This window comes from Pongo pygmaeus, chromosome 8 (genome assembly GCF_028885625.2).
Source record: "Pongo pygmaeus isolate AG05252 chromosome 8, NHGRI_mPonPyg2-v2.0_pri, whole genome shotgun sequence".
NCBI classification, from domain to species: domain Eukaryota; kingdom Metazoa; phylum Chordata; class Mammalia; order Primates; family Hominidae; genus Pongo; species Pongo pygmaeus.
In genome coordinates, this window is record NC_072381.2 from 133,345,470 (window position 1) to 133,360,437 (window position 14,968).

Sequence of the window (14,968 nt, forward strand, 5' to 3'; positions counted from 1 at the left end):
ATGTGTCGCCATTTTGCTGGCTCAAGTTAAAAATGTCTATGTAACCAAATATTTCAGTCTTATACTTTATACTTTCTGGATCTGGTATCCCAACTCCAAAGTTATTAAGGCTATTTACATGTAAAAACCAACTCAAGTTTGTGTGAAACAGAAAAGTGATTTTTTTTTAAAGATATAGGATTATTTTGCATTACCCAAGGTGAGGTGACAATGAGAACTCAGGAAATTACTAGAACTAGAATTTCTATTGTCTTCTCTGCTCCTTACTGCATATCTGTTTCATTTCCTGGTTTTTTTTCTAATATTAAATTTTATCTTTGCTGCTATTCTGTTGCTGTCTTTTATTTCGTTTTTCCTCTTCCAATTTTCTGAAGTGAATATTTTATTTTCTTAATTATTTTGTTTTTGTATTAATAAAATATTTAAAACCATGAATATTTTTCTCTTTATATATATATATATATATATCTCTTTGGCTAGGTTCCATAGGTTTTTACATATGTAAATTGGCATTTAACATCTTGAAATTGCATTTTTTATTTCCTGTTTGTTGAGGACAAAGTTTGTAAGGTAATTGTATGATAGCATTATTTCTATTTTGGTTATTTGTTTCTAGTTTTCTATAATTTTAATCAAAGAATGTGATCTTAAAATATATCTACTCTTAGGGTTTTATTGAAATTTTATTTGTAGACAATTTATAATCAATGTTTATAAACGTTTACAACATTTTTTGTCACTCTAGGCTATTTTGTTTAATGGATTTACCATCACTTATTTAACAATGTTTTATTTTGGCCATTTTGGATATTATGAAATTTTTTGCTTATATAAATTTGCTTAAATACAGATCATTAACTAAATCCTTAAAATGAATCTCAGGAGAATTACTGACTCAGATAGACATTTTTAGACTTATTATATTAAATATAAATTGGCCCCCAACTGGCTTGCAATTCATAATCCCACCATAAATGTATGAGAAAGCCCTTTTTTCTATAGCACTGGAAAATGTTTGCTATTTTATATGTAATATTGCTTTAAGTTACAATTCTATGGTTTGCTTTTCTGTCACTATACTTTTGGCTTTTCTAGAATTTCATAAAAATGGTATATTATAATAAGTAGTCTTCTGTATCTGACTTTATTTTTTAGATTCATCTAGATATAGATACACACATTTGTTTATCCACTCAGCAGTTGATGGACATTTTGGTAGACTCAAGTTACATCAATATATTATATTTGTTAAGAATAGCTAGCTGTTATGCATTCAAGTACAAATACACATGTGGATATCTGATTCCTTTTTCTTGCATAAATAAATAAGAGAGATATTACTGGAACATGGTAAGTGTATATTTAGCATTATAAGAAACTGACAGACTGATTTCTCAAGTGGCTGTTCTACTGTGCATTCCCACAAGAGATGTATGATAGTTTCAGTTGCTCCATATCCTCACCAGCACTTGCTATTATAAGTCCTTCAAAATTTGGCATTATAATGAGTGTTTACTGGTATCTCACTGTGGTTTTTAATTTGCATTTTGCTAATACTAATGATGTTGGACATCTTTGTATGTGTTTGTTTGCCATTCATATACTTTCTTTGGTGAAGCCTCTGTTTACATCTTTTGTCCATTTTCTTATTGATTTGTCTTCTTTTTGTTGAGTTGTAAGAATTCTTTATATTTTATCCTCAAGATACAATATTTATTAGATACATGTTTTATATATATCATATATTTATTAGTTATATGTCTTGCAACCATTTTGTCCCAGTATCTGGGTTGTTTTTTCATTTCCTTAACAGCATCATTGAAGAGCAAAATTTTTTAAATTTGGTGAAGTCTAACTTACCAATTTTTTCATTTTATGGAATATGGTTTAAATGTTATATTTAAGAAATTTTTGCCTAACCCAAGAGCACAAATATTTATTTTCCTATGTTTTGTTCTAGAAATTTTATGCATTTAGGTCTTATATTTAAGGTTATGGTCTATTTCGAGTCAATTTTTGTATATGATATGAGGTAAGGGCTGAGGTTCATTTTTAGGCATGTGGCTAGGGTGTTGTCCCAGCTTGGTTTCTTGAAAAGATTATCCCTTCCCTGATGAACTGCCTTGGCATCTTCTTTGAAAATCAGATGATCATATCTGTGTGGGTCTCTTTCTGGATTCTCTATTAAGAGATCATTCTTTCCAGTCCTTTGTAAGCTCCAGGAATTGTTTGTCACTCGGCTTTGCCATGGCTCCCTTCCCGGTCTCCATAGCTTCCTCTGAGGTGTGTGCCTCAGCACTCAATTAATGATTCCAGGGATCCCTCTAGATTTCTACGCTTCCCTCTGCAGCTCTCTCCTTTCCAGCACTCACCACCAATCCTAGCACTCTGGCCTCCTCAAACCTTGGTTTCTTTCTATTCAACTCCAGAAGACCATTGGCTTCTTTGGTTTCCCCTTCTGCACCATAGCCTGGAAATTTCCTCCTTGAAAACCTCCTGGGGCAATTGTCAGTCTGACTTCATTTGTTTCTTTTATCTCAGGAATCATGGCCCTGTGCTGCCTGATGTCCAAGGTCTATTATAGAAACCATTCCTTTATATATCATCTTCTGTCTTATTAATTTTATAAGACTATAGGGGGCCCTTCTTACTCCATCATAATCCAAGGAGGTAGTCAGCCTTCCCTGAATGACCACATGGCTGCCACACTTTCTTGCCCTTAGAATTTTGTAGCTACCACTTTATTGCCTTTTTGCACTGAACGTAGCTGTTGAAAAGTCTGAGGCCAGCCATATTTTTTCTCTGTGTATGTGACTGAGTTACTCTGATAGCATGGTTATAAGAGTCTGTTTGTAAAGTGCAGCCATACCCACCTAAATTTTGTTTAGATTATTCTGATTCATTTTATTCTCCTTTCATGTAGTTTCTCTTTTCAATTTGCATATTCAGTTTATTACAGAAACATTTTTCTGTGTCATATTTCTAAATTATGTGTTCCACTTGTTGAAATTTTACCTGAAGACAAACCAGTTATTCTTGTGTTGGGTGATCTTTGACCTTCATATCCACTATTCACCCTCTTCTAATTGCTTTATTCCCTTCATATTTTTGCGGTCTATTCACTGTGATTTTCTTCCACAATGATAACTCTTTCTTAGCTAAAATTTTTTCTAACTTATGTATTAAATCTTGAGTTATATGGCTTGGAGTCTCAATTTGTTTCTATTAACTTATCTCTGTTGTTTTATATCTCATTATTAGTGCCTTGTGTAATTGAATCTTTCTTATTATAAGTAAGTTCTTACACAGCATAATACATGTGGAGGAAACTGCTTCCACCCATTGGATTGGATGTTTTTCCAGCCCGAGGTGTGTTTACCCTTTCTTTTCTTCTGCTATGTTTGGGTAGATCCCAGGGTATTTCTTTTCATCTTGCTTAGTTTATCATGAGCAGTTCTATCCAATTATTGGTTTACACGAATCCATGATTAGTGAGTTCCCCTGACATCCTTCTTACCTTACCTGGGGCTAATTTATCTTAGCTTCTCCATGGGTCACTCTTTGACTGGATGGTTTTCTATCATTTTTTTTTTTTCTAAATACATCCAAGAGGGAAAAAAGTATACAGATCTTTGACAAAACATGTAAGTCAGATTGGCTTAAGCTCACAGAAGTTTGGGGTAAGGGAAACCTCTCATGTGACATGATGCAGGGCTTCCAAGAAGGTCTCCAGGACATCATTTTGCTCTTTCTCCATCTCTGGGTTGTGTTCCTCTTGGCTCTGCTCCCAAGTTCATGGACTTGGATCCTCATTCAGAACTTTCATCCTCCCAGTTTCAAGTTTATTACAAGAAATAATTGTATGCCTCTCCCCCAGAAATCTCTCAGCATTTGACTTGCTCTAATGCTGCCACATACCCACACACCTAGAGCTGAACAGAAGCAGGGAGAGGTCTTGTTGTGTTGTAATTAGGATTACTGCTCATTCATTCTGAGTTTAGGGAGGCAGAATCGGTGGTCTTGCTTCCATCAGCTCTTGGCTAATCAGAATCTCCATGCAGTCAAGGACCTTTTCTAACTAGGCTTGGTAATTGCACAGGGCATGGCAATGGGGACTATCTTGTCCCTCTGCTCAGAGTAAGAGGCAGCCTGAGACTCTGTCCAGGAACAGGAACTTTATAAGGGATGGGCTAGGGCAGACTGAGTCTGGGTGTGCATAAGAGGAAGGTGATGTCAGAGCCTGTGATAAAGAGGCCTCTTCAAGTTGAAAACATCTAGAACACGAAGCCCTCACAGAAAGGAGGAGAGAAAGACCAAAATGCAGGTCACTACCAGAGGCTGGGAGGTGGCCCTAGCTCAGGATTTCGCATAACTCAGTCATTTCAGTTCCACTGTTGCAATTTTTGCCATCTATGACTATCACCTCTAATGTTATTTCCTTAATAATTTTCTCTAAATTAATTTTTTATAAATTAATTGACCATGACACTATCTACATTAGCTTAGCTGTAATAAAATCTTGAGTGATGTCTCAATATTTTTCTAATATACATGAAAATAAATATGCAATTTATATATTAAATGAGAAGTGGCCATCCTTGTACTATCTACAATCATCTCTGACATCCCTCCACATATACCACTCCCAATAGAATCTTACTTTGGAAAATGCTGGCCTAGCTGATACAAAGAAAGAAGATGACCTTCTGCGTTGCTGGAATGCACTGGGGAAACTGTTTTTTGTTTTGTTTTGTTTTTAACTACAGTTTGAGGCCGCTGATTTCTTCTACTTTTCATGAAGCTTACTACACATCAGTGATTTTTTAAAAATTACAAATATGCACCTTACAGCACATGAAGTTCCAGAATATATAACAAGATTTATTTTACTATTTTTAACTATGAATTCATGTACATGTATACTTTCATCATAAAACGTATGCAGTTTATATGTACTTTGGGATCATTTAAGTAGAAAAATTGCCTCAAGATGATCACACTTTTCCATTAAAGGCAATTTTTTTTATATGTAAAAACCTTTCTTAACACTGCCATGCTTTAGGAAATGAAATATTTGAAAACTAAATTTCTATTGTGCTTTAGTAACCGCTAAGAAATAAACATCTGTATCACATTTTTAGGAGAGCTTTCCTCAGTGCTGTATTATGTCACATTACCAACTTTTTCCTCAATTCCAAGAGCAAACTGAAATTACATACCAGGTAGAAACAAGGTGATTAATAAATCATCCCACCAGTGATAGTGTTCTGTGGATTATTGACATGAATTTCACTGTGAGGAATAAAGAAATTATGTCATAGGTCTTATAATTTCTCAAGTTCAAGGAAAAATATCCTTTTGCCAAAGTGTAGATATTTCTGAGAGTCCTATGATTTTTTGAGTGAGGAACACACGGGTATTCAATGCATTATGAAATCATCTGAAGCAGGCCACGGAAGGTGCTGGATTATTTTATTATTTGGCCTTCCAATGGAAACAACTCTAATTTACAGACATCAGTTTATTTTGTAAACTGAATCAATTTTTCTTAATCATAGAAGAAGAGAAATAATAAATGACTTTTGCCACTGTGTATGGAATGGTCACCTGCCCTCATCCTTATGCATTTGACAATGTGATAACTGTTCCCAAAACAATTACACACACATACATAACGATATTTGTTCACCTGTACTCGGTGGCCAAGAAGTTAAGATTCAATCATACCCTCATATGTGTGAAATGACATATGAACAAGGCTATTCTTGTAGCATTTTGTGTTAGAAAACAGCTGGGACATGCAGTGGCTCACGTCTGCAAACCCAGCACTTTGGGAAGCTGAGGAGGGCAGATCATTGTGAACTCAACAGTTCGAGACTGGCCCAGGTAACATGGCCAAATGTTGTTTAAACAAAAAATACAAAAAAAAAATTAGCCAGGCATGACAGTTTATTATGCCTGTAGTACCAGTTACTCCAGAGGCTGGTTGGAGAATCACTTGAGTCTGGGAAGCAGAGGTTGCAGTGAATCGAGATCGTGCCATGGCACTCCAGCCTGGGCAATACAGTGAAACCCTGTTTCAAAAAAAAATGAAGAAAAAAGAAAAGCAAACAACTGGGAATAATTAAGTGGCCTAGAAGTGCTATTTTAAATATATCCAAAGATTTAAAAGAAAACATGAATATAATAAATAACCATATGAGGACCTCATTAGAGAAATAAAAATTATTTTTAAAATAACCAAATGAAAAGTCTATTACCTAAAAATACATAACAGAAATAAAAAATAAATCACTGGATGAACTTAACAGAAGATTAAGCATTGCAGAAGAAAAGATCAGTCAATATTAAAACTTGGCAATAGAAACCATCTAAACTAAAACACCTACAAGAAAAAAGGCTTAAAAATGTTAAAAGCCTCAGTAACCTTGTGAGACAATATTTGGAGATACCATGTACATCCATTGCAGTCCAAGAAGGACAGGAAGGGGAAAATATTTTTAATGAAATAATAGCTGAAAATTTCCTAAATTTGATGAAAACTACAAATTTATAAAATAAGAAACTCAAGTAATCCCAAGAAAATAGACACAAGGAAAACCATATCAATGGCAGGTGCAGTGGTTTATGCCTATAATCTCAGCACTTTGGGAGGCCAAGGTGGGAGGATAGCTTGAGCCTGGGGGTTCAGGACCAGCCTGGGCAATTTTGTCTCTACAAAAAAAAAACATTAAAAATTAGCTAGTCATGGTGGTGCATGCCTGTAGTCCCACCTACTCAGGATGCTGAGGCAGGAGGACTTCTTGAGCCCAGGAGTTCAAGATTGCAGTGACCTATGATCACACCACTGCACTCTAGCCTGGGTGACAGTAAAAGACCCCACCTCAATGAATAAATACCTAAAATAAAATAAAACAACACTGAGACACATTTTAATCAAATTTCTTGAAAACAGTGATAAGGAGAAGATTTTAAAATCAACTAGAGGAAAAGGTACATCACCAAAACTACTGATAATAAGCAATAAAGGATGAATCTCAAAAAGAGTTTGCTGCCTAAAAGAAATTAGAAATAAGATACTACGTGATTCCATTTATATGAAGATACAGAGCAGATAACACTACCTATGGTGATAGATTTCAGAATAATGACCATCTTTGGCAAGAGTGGGGAGATTCTATTGGGGGACGAGACATCAAATAACTTTCTAGAATGATGGAAATGTTTACTGTCTTGAGATGGTTATGTATTTCACTAGTTTATACATTTGTCTTTACTCATTGGCATATCCCTTAAGATCTATACAATGCATGTGTACTCTTCATCAGTGAAAAGCAATTCAAGAAAAAAATGAAGAGTTCAAATGTGGTAAGGATCTAGGGGAGGGCCTAATTATTGTTTTTTCTGGGTAAGTAGAGGAATCTTCCAGCAAAAAGATCTGTCCTCTTGATTTCAGTAATTGTTAACACTTGGGCATAACTTGGAAAAAGAGGAGGAGAGGGAAGAATAGTTGGGTAATGTAAAAATAGATAGTTCTGAACCTATTCGTTATTCAATCTAGTACATCCTAGAGATCAGAATAACCATCCTGACTGTGGTTACTAAAAGTTACCTCTTGGTGGGAACAGGTCCTAAACAAAATCACTGAAGGACTCTGGTGTTGTCTCAGTGTATTAGTCCGTTAAGACATACCTGAGACTGGGTAATTTACAAAGGAAAGAAGACTCACAGTTCCATGTGGCTGGGAATGGACTCACAGTTCCATGTGGCTGGGAAGGCCTCACAATCATGGCAGAAGACAAAGGAGGAGCAAAGACACATCTTACACGGCAGCAGGCAAGAGAGCATGTTCCCTTTATAAAGAGAACTGCCCTTTATAAAGCCATCAGATCTCGTGAGAGTTACTCACTATCATGAGGAACAGTATGGGAAAAACCTGCCCCCATGATTCAATTGCCTCCCATAGGGTCCCTCCCACAACACATGAGGACTACGGGAACTACAATTCAAGATGAGACTTGGGTGGGGATGCCACCAAACCATATCACTCAGTTTTTCCTTCCTTGCCCTGCCCCACAGCCAATCAATGATCAAGACCTGCTTTTTTTCCTCCTAAGGTTGAATAACTTTATGAGAATGTTTCTGTATGATGTTTAAAAGCAACTTCTTATTTGCTTTCCACACGTTGATTTTGCCTTTTTTTTTTTTTTTTTTTTTTTTTTGCTTATCCTCCTAGACAGTATTCCTGGCCTCAGCATTTTAATTTTAATTGACATCTATTGGGCCCTCTAAGCATGATGGGCAGTATCTGAGTTTCTGCAGAGAAACCCAAAGGCCCAGTCCTCAAGTAAAATAGAAGACAAGACAAGTAATTGCAGTTAATATCAATAATCGCAGGAGCACTGCCTCAAGCTGTGTTTTAGAGGGAAGGGGCTAAATGGTTGGGTGTAGGGGAGGCCTGGGGAGAGTGGGCAGGAGGCCAGCCACGGACGGGCCTGAGACAGGATCAGACAGCCAGTGTGCCAGGGAGCTGAAGAGGACTCCGTGGACTCAAGAAGGGCCCTAAAAGATGAGTGGTGAGGTATTCAGGAGGGCAAGAGGCAGATGAGCTCCTCAAAGCCTGGGAGGAGGATAGGGGAATTGACTCTGATGTCAACAGGGACCTCGAGCCTACGAGAGGCAAAATGAAGATGGTAAAGAAGGATGACGGGCTTCCCTGTGGTAATCAACAGGGCCCTGGCACAAACACTTCTGACAACACACTTCTGTGCGACAATGATGAATGTCTGTAGACTTTAGAAAGAGTTGAGAATTTTTGGGGTCCAGCAGAGAAGATATTATGAGGAAAGAAGAGCCATCTGCCTCCCCATCATGTTACCAAGGCTGTTCACTTTCCAATAGCAGATGTCTGACAAAGGCAACTTGTTTCTGTCTTCTTAGCTCACAGTCTCTGCCTCCTCAGCCCTGCAGCGTTAACAAGCAAAACGGTGCTTAGCAGAGCTTTGTAATTATGGCCTTCATGTACATAAGCCTGACTCTGCAGACCACAACAGCAGAAAAACCCAAAGCCTGGTGATGTCATGGGCTACCTGGCCCCACCTCAACCTGGGCTGTTCCTTGGAGGTGCACTCAGGAGGGAGCCACCCACCCTGCTGGGCTCCGAGGTGACCAGGCTGTCTGCTGCTGCTGGCTGGGGCCCATCCTCCTCTGCTCTGACAGCCCAGACGCCTTCACTGAGCACCTCCCGGCTACTGAGGTTGCTTTAGGAGCTTGAGTCTGAGAACCATGGAAATCAACAGAGCCTAGGCTGCTGGAGCTTACAGCCCTGGGGGTAGGGGAACAGGGCATGACAGACACAAAAGGAGCAAATAAACCCACAAGTAATTCCAAACTGTGATGGAGGATGTGGAAGAGAGTGGCAGAAGAGATGGGTGCAGGGCGATCTTCCAGAAGCCACCAGTAAGAAGGAACCGGGTGCACTGGTTGGAGGAGCCCCAGGCAGGAAGGCGCTTGGCTCTGGCACTGAGAGAAAGGAGCCGTGGTTGGAGCCCAGCGGGCAGGGGTGAGAGGCTCAGAGCAGCCAGGGGAGTCAGGCAGAGCCTCTCAGGAGTTTGGGTTTTAATCTTCATGGAGGCTTTTAAGCAGGGGGCTAGCAGGACCCGGTTTACACTTTGTGAGGTGCCTGGGACCAAGTGTGAAGAATGGATCATCTGGGAGTGTGGGTCGAAAGCTGGGGAGCCACTGCAGGCTTTGGAGGGGTGCAGGCAGTGAGAAGAAAGGGCAAGATGCATGGAGAAGCCGGTGGGAAGTGGACTTGGGCCCTCTGGGAGGTGGACTGGAGGTGGGACATGGAGGCAGGGACAGGGACGACTGCAGAGAAACTAAGTAAGAGCAAGAGGCAGGTATGAGACAGCAGGAGACAGCCAGGAGCTGAGCTTGGAGGAGAGGGCCCCAGAGTGGTGCTGTTTAGAGTCATTCCCATACGGATGGTGTTTAAAGCTTTGGGGCTAGACAAGGCCCCCAGGGACAGAAATGGGCAGGGCAGGGCAGGAAGGTGGAGCTCAAGTTCTCCACTGGTTTCGCAGCTCTCTGGCCCCTGTGGAGCAGAAGTCCCACTCTGGGCAAATCACTTACGGGTGGCCTCTGCCAGGAGGCGCCCATTGCTCTGCAGCCTTTGGGGTCTGTAGCTCTGTCTAAACAGGCCTCAAGTATGCTAAGAGTCGTCGGCTGGCAATCGGTGCAACGTGGGGTAAGACACCCTAAGTGCCACTTTCTCCCCATTCATTCGTTCATTCATTCATTCATAAGCCTAATGAGCTGGGCCCCTACCACAGAATGCAGCTTCCCTCATGAGGGCTGGGCCGTGTCCCCACCCAGAGGGCACGGCACAAAGATTCAGAACCAAGATGCCACCAGTGTCTTTTCTGCTCCTCCCAGGGAACTGCCTTTTCTCTGAAAGCTCCCTAAATAGCTTGAGTGAAATTCCCTGGAAGAAGTCGGCTAGACAGCAGCAGGCCCAGTGTCTGGCTCTGTCGCTCTTCTTTCTCTTTGTGCGTTTTTAACTTTGACAGATGCTGCCTTCGGGACAAGCAAGCCCTCTTCTACAACCCCCAAACAGGCGCCTTATCCCCTCCTCTTTCCAGAGGAGGGCACCAGGCCCAGCGACCTCACAGCTCTCCCAGCTTCCTCGCACCAGAAGTGCACGGGGTGCCCTGCGCGTCCCATACCTGCTGCAAGACCAGGGCGAGTCCCTAGCCAGGCCACTTCCTGGTGCACAGGGATAGGGCAGGGAGAGGCAGGGCCTTGCCTTTGCTCTCCGCCAGGTGTGAGTGCCTGCCATACCTTGACCGTCTGTCTACGCACCCGGGTCCTGGCGGAGTGGCTGGGCCAGGCCTCCCCGAAAGGGGCACCAGCCTTGGGTAAACGGATGCCCACAGTGCCTGGGGGCTCCCAGGGCAGGGCCTCAGGGCCATACCCGCCTCGCAGGTGGGGCGGGCGCCCTGGATGCGCTCCCCGCGCTGGGCACCAGGCGTCGCCCCCGCTCCTCGCAGCGCCCAGGCCCCCGCCCCCGCCGCGGAGCCGCAGCCGGAGCTGGAGCCGAGGCGGCGGCGGGACCCGGCCGGCCGGACAAATTTCCTGCTAGGCTGCGGACGGCGGGCGGCAGGAGCCGGCGCGAGCGGCTTCAGGAACCCACGGCCTCTGCGCGTCCTCGCGACCCTTCTTCGCGCCCGGCGGTGACAGCTGGGCGCCCCGGAGGGCGGCGGGCGGGCGCCCGGGAGATGCGGAGCCGCCGCTGCAGCGCGATCTGCGCGACCGGACCGGCCCCCCCGAGGTGAGCGCGCGCGTGAGGGCAGGGACCCTGCGCCCCTGTGGGGGACGGTGCGCCCCGGGAGGCCCAAGCAGGCCGGGGACGCTGCCTCGGCCGCTGCCGCGGGAGGGAGGGGCCGCTCTGGGGCTCAGAGTCCCGACCCTGTCCCCGCCGCCCCCGCGGCGCGCCCAGTACCAGCGGCTGGGGACCGCACGACCCCCGACCCCGGCCTCTGGCCCGTCCCCTCACCCGGAGTCCCCAGCCCAACTTGGCGACCACAGTGGCAGTGCTCACGCTCCCTCTCGGTAAACAGGAGGAGGGCGCGCGTGTCTGCGGGTGGCGACAGTGCGCGGGGGCCGGCGGCAGGGCGGCGTACGTGAAAGCGGGCGACACAGAGAGGGGGTGCAGGCCGCGCGTGGGGGGCTGCGCCCACTCGAGACTGGAGGCTGGAGCCTTTGAAGAAAGTGGTTCGAGTTGTGCCAACTCCGGGAGGGGCCGGCGCGCTGCCAGGATGCTGCCCCGCAGCCGGGCGGGCGCCCGCGCCTTCCCAGGGAGGCAGGCGGAGCGGGATGCAGCAGCCGCGGGGGGTCGTAGATGCGGCGGGGAGACCCTGGCAGGTGGTCCAGGCTGGACTGCCGCGATTTGCAGGGTCGATGACCTCACAGGGCTCCTGGGCACAGAGGCCAGCGCGGTGCCAATTCTGAGCGCTCCCGGGACCATCTGGGGAAGGCCGGGCAACCCACAGGATGGGGAGGCAGAGCCAAGCCGGATGGAGACCGCGCTGGACCTGACCTAAATTCCTTCCAGGCATGCAAACCTTTCCAGAAAGGTTAGGCAATTATACTTGCAGAATTATGATACTGATTTGTCTTGAGTTGTGACCATTCCATCAGAGTTTCAATCCAGGAAACTCAAAGAAAGAATATAGCTCTCTGCTTGTATTTTAGAGTGAATGAGCGTATGGGTGAGTTGAATAAACAACAGCAAAGAGTGATCGCGTGATCCAGAAATTACTGTGTCCATGTCCGGTCAGTTCTGCGTTTGGCCCCAGGTACCCCTTGATCCAGGGCATCTGGAGGTCTTTGTGTCCCAAAGATGGATGAAGTTCTGCCTCTGCACACTAACAACTCTTGTCCATTTAAACTGTGTGTATGTGGGTGGGGAGGGGGGGTGTGGAGGGGTGTTTCCAAAACTGGGATGCTAGGCCAGAGGAGGGCATGAAATGGTGGGGGCCAGTGGCTGGGGCAAGCGTCTGACCACCACGGTCACTCAGCCAGCATGGTATGGGCAGAGCTCTGTGGTGTGAACAGGGTTAGGGTCTGTACTTTCCAAGCACAGGCTCTTGGCATTTGGGGAGCAAAAGGTCAGAGGCGAAGTGGAGCAGGCCCAAGAGGTGGGGGCTGTGCTGTCAGTGAGAGAGGCCTGACGCACCGCCCAGCCCTTCCCAGACAAGGCTCTGCCCCTGAACGTGACCTTGGGGGCCAAGATTTTTGTTCATTGATGTTGGTGATGCCTGTGAGTCACCACCACCCCCTCCCTGCCCCAACAGATCGTTCCCATGTGGACAAGAGCTAGGAGCTAGGTTTGTCTCTGTAAAAGGTCAGGTCACTGGATGTGTCCAGATGGCTTGGGACTTAGTCACACACTCCCTCATCAGTTCCAGTCAAACCAGTTGAGGGAAGTGGATGAGGGCGTTACTGTCTTTATGTGTGATGCTTCTTGGAGGCCCTGGGTGGACACAAAGTGAGGATAATGCAGAAAGCCATACAGAGGCCACCTCTCATTTCTGTGGGAGACAGCTGGCCGAGAGAGATGCGCTTCCTGTGTCAGCACCACCACCTCCTCAGCACCACCACCTCCACGGAAGCCTGGAGGAGGTCCTGAAGCACTGTGCCCTGATGGGAGCCCCCTCTTCTCCAGGGATGCATGTGTGCAAACCAATGCCCCTGAGAGTAGACGCAGCTGTGCATGTACCTCATTGACCCTGAGAGGAGAGGTGGCTGTGTGTGCAAATCTTGCCCCCGAACCCCAAGAGAAGATGCAGTCACAGTGGGGGTGATGGTAGATGCATCAGTTTCAATTGGTGAAAGTATGCTTCTCCCAGCTGTGCCTCAGTGGGTCCACTGTGCTCCATCTGCACCACCATTAGCCTAGTCTAAGGTGCACCGCTGATCAATGTTCCCTCCCTGAACGCCAGAGGTGTGTTTCTAGGCCCAGCCACTCCTCTGCAGTTCTCCTCCGCAGCTGCCCAGTTGACATTTCTCCCTGGCATATCAAATGCCCCTTGACTCAATGTGTCAAAATCAAACTTGTGATCTCCCTCCCCTTCCAGTACTTTCCCAGTGTTGCCTTTATCCATCCAATTCCACCAGCCTCCATGTTGCTTCTGAAATATATGCCAGACTATAGTTTCTTTGAAGACAGGGCAATACTGTATCTCCAGTGCCCAGCCATGTGCCTGCCAGTGGAGCCTTGAGGACTAGTGTCCATGGATAAATAACTTGGAAGTGAGACCTTCCCGAAGCTCATGTGCTGATGGAGCAAGTGTGTGTCTGTTGCGTGGATGTTGTATGGTTGGTAGGCAGCCACACATTTTTGCTGATGTGGATGGGCATGGTCCATCCAGGGGTCATGTGGCCAGCCCTTCTGGAGATGCTAGACTCACCTGCTAAAATGACTGCCGGCTTGGACCAGAGACACCCCAAGTGACCTCCCAGGGAGGCAGGCTTGGGAGCAGGGAGGGAACAGGATCGAAGCTGCCCTGTATTCCCTTGCTAGACAAGTCTTTTTCATTTATAATGTTTGAGTCACCCTTACGGAAGTTCTGTTGCCAAAGCAGGAATGAATGTATCCATTAGGGTAAAGATTGGCCTTCTTAATATTTGAATATCACTTGGGAAAAAAACTGCAGTTCTAAGAACATCTCTAGTTTTTCTTTTGGCTTTTTTCCTACTGAACCAATGGCTTTGTCTTCCATGAAGCTCCCAAAGCTTTCCAGATCCCAAGACTCAGCTCCCTGCTCTCAGTCTCCTTCCCCTTTATCTTCATCTTAGGAACTCCTACCCGTACCTCAGGGCCCACCTCAAAAGTCTCAGTCTCCACAAAGCCTTCCTCTCCCCCCTACCTGAGAGGAATCTCTCTTACTCTTGGTTCCATAGAACGTTATTTGTGCCTGTCCTAAAGCACTTACTGGACTTGATTTTTATTTCCAGTTCACTTGCTCAAGTAGTTTATCTCCTCCACTAGGCAGCCAGTGCTTTAAGGGTGGAGGGTGTGTCTCTGAGAGCGTGTACTTTGGGTTCAGTCGGTCAAGTTCTGACTCGGTGTGACCTTGGCTAAATGACTCAAAAGAGAGCAGGCTTCAGTGCTCTCTTCTCTGGAATGGGAGTCATCATCGCTACTTCCCAGGGCTGCTGCTGTGAGGGGGGACATAGGATACATATAATTGACAGGCCACATGGCTGGTATGCAGTAAACTGTGGTTATCTTTCCCCTACAACATCTAATGCTGTGCATTGCACATGTAAGAATCAGTAAAGTTTGAGGCCAGGTGCAATGGTTCACACTTGTAATCCCAGCACTTTGGGAGGCTGAAGCACGCAGATCACTTGAGGCCAGGAATTCCAGACCAGCATGGGCAACATGGTGGAACTCTGTACC

At 45.1% G+C, this 14,968-nt stretch overlaps 2 protein-coding genes across 3 annotated transcripts in view; one reads left to right on the forward strand and one right to left on the reverse strand.

Moving 5' to 3' along the window:
• Nucleotides 1–10,995, reverse strand: part of CLRN3 (clarin 3) — a 29,031-nt gene extending 18,036 nt beyond the window's left edge. The window contains exon 1 of the mRNA XM_054435818.2: nt 7,730–10,995. The gene's annotated coding sequence lies outside the window, so the exon portion shown is untranslated. The remainder of the gene's footprint in view (nt 1–7,729) is intronic.
• PTPRE (protein tyrosine phosphatase receptor type E) overlaps nt 10,991–14,968 on the forward strand; it is a 187,260-nt gene continuing 183,282 nt past the window's right edge. Inside the window, exon 1 of one of the 2 annotated variants that reach the window (XM_054503960.2) lies at nt 10,991–11,332. The gene's annotated coding sequence lies outside the window, so the exon portion shown is untranslated. Of the gene's footprint in view, nt 11,333–12,120; nt 12,138–14,968 lie in introns of those variants that run through there. The other variant, XM_063670397.1, reaches the window with a different exon arrangement.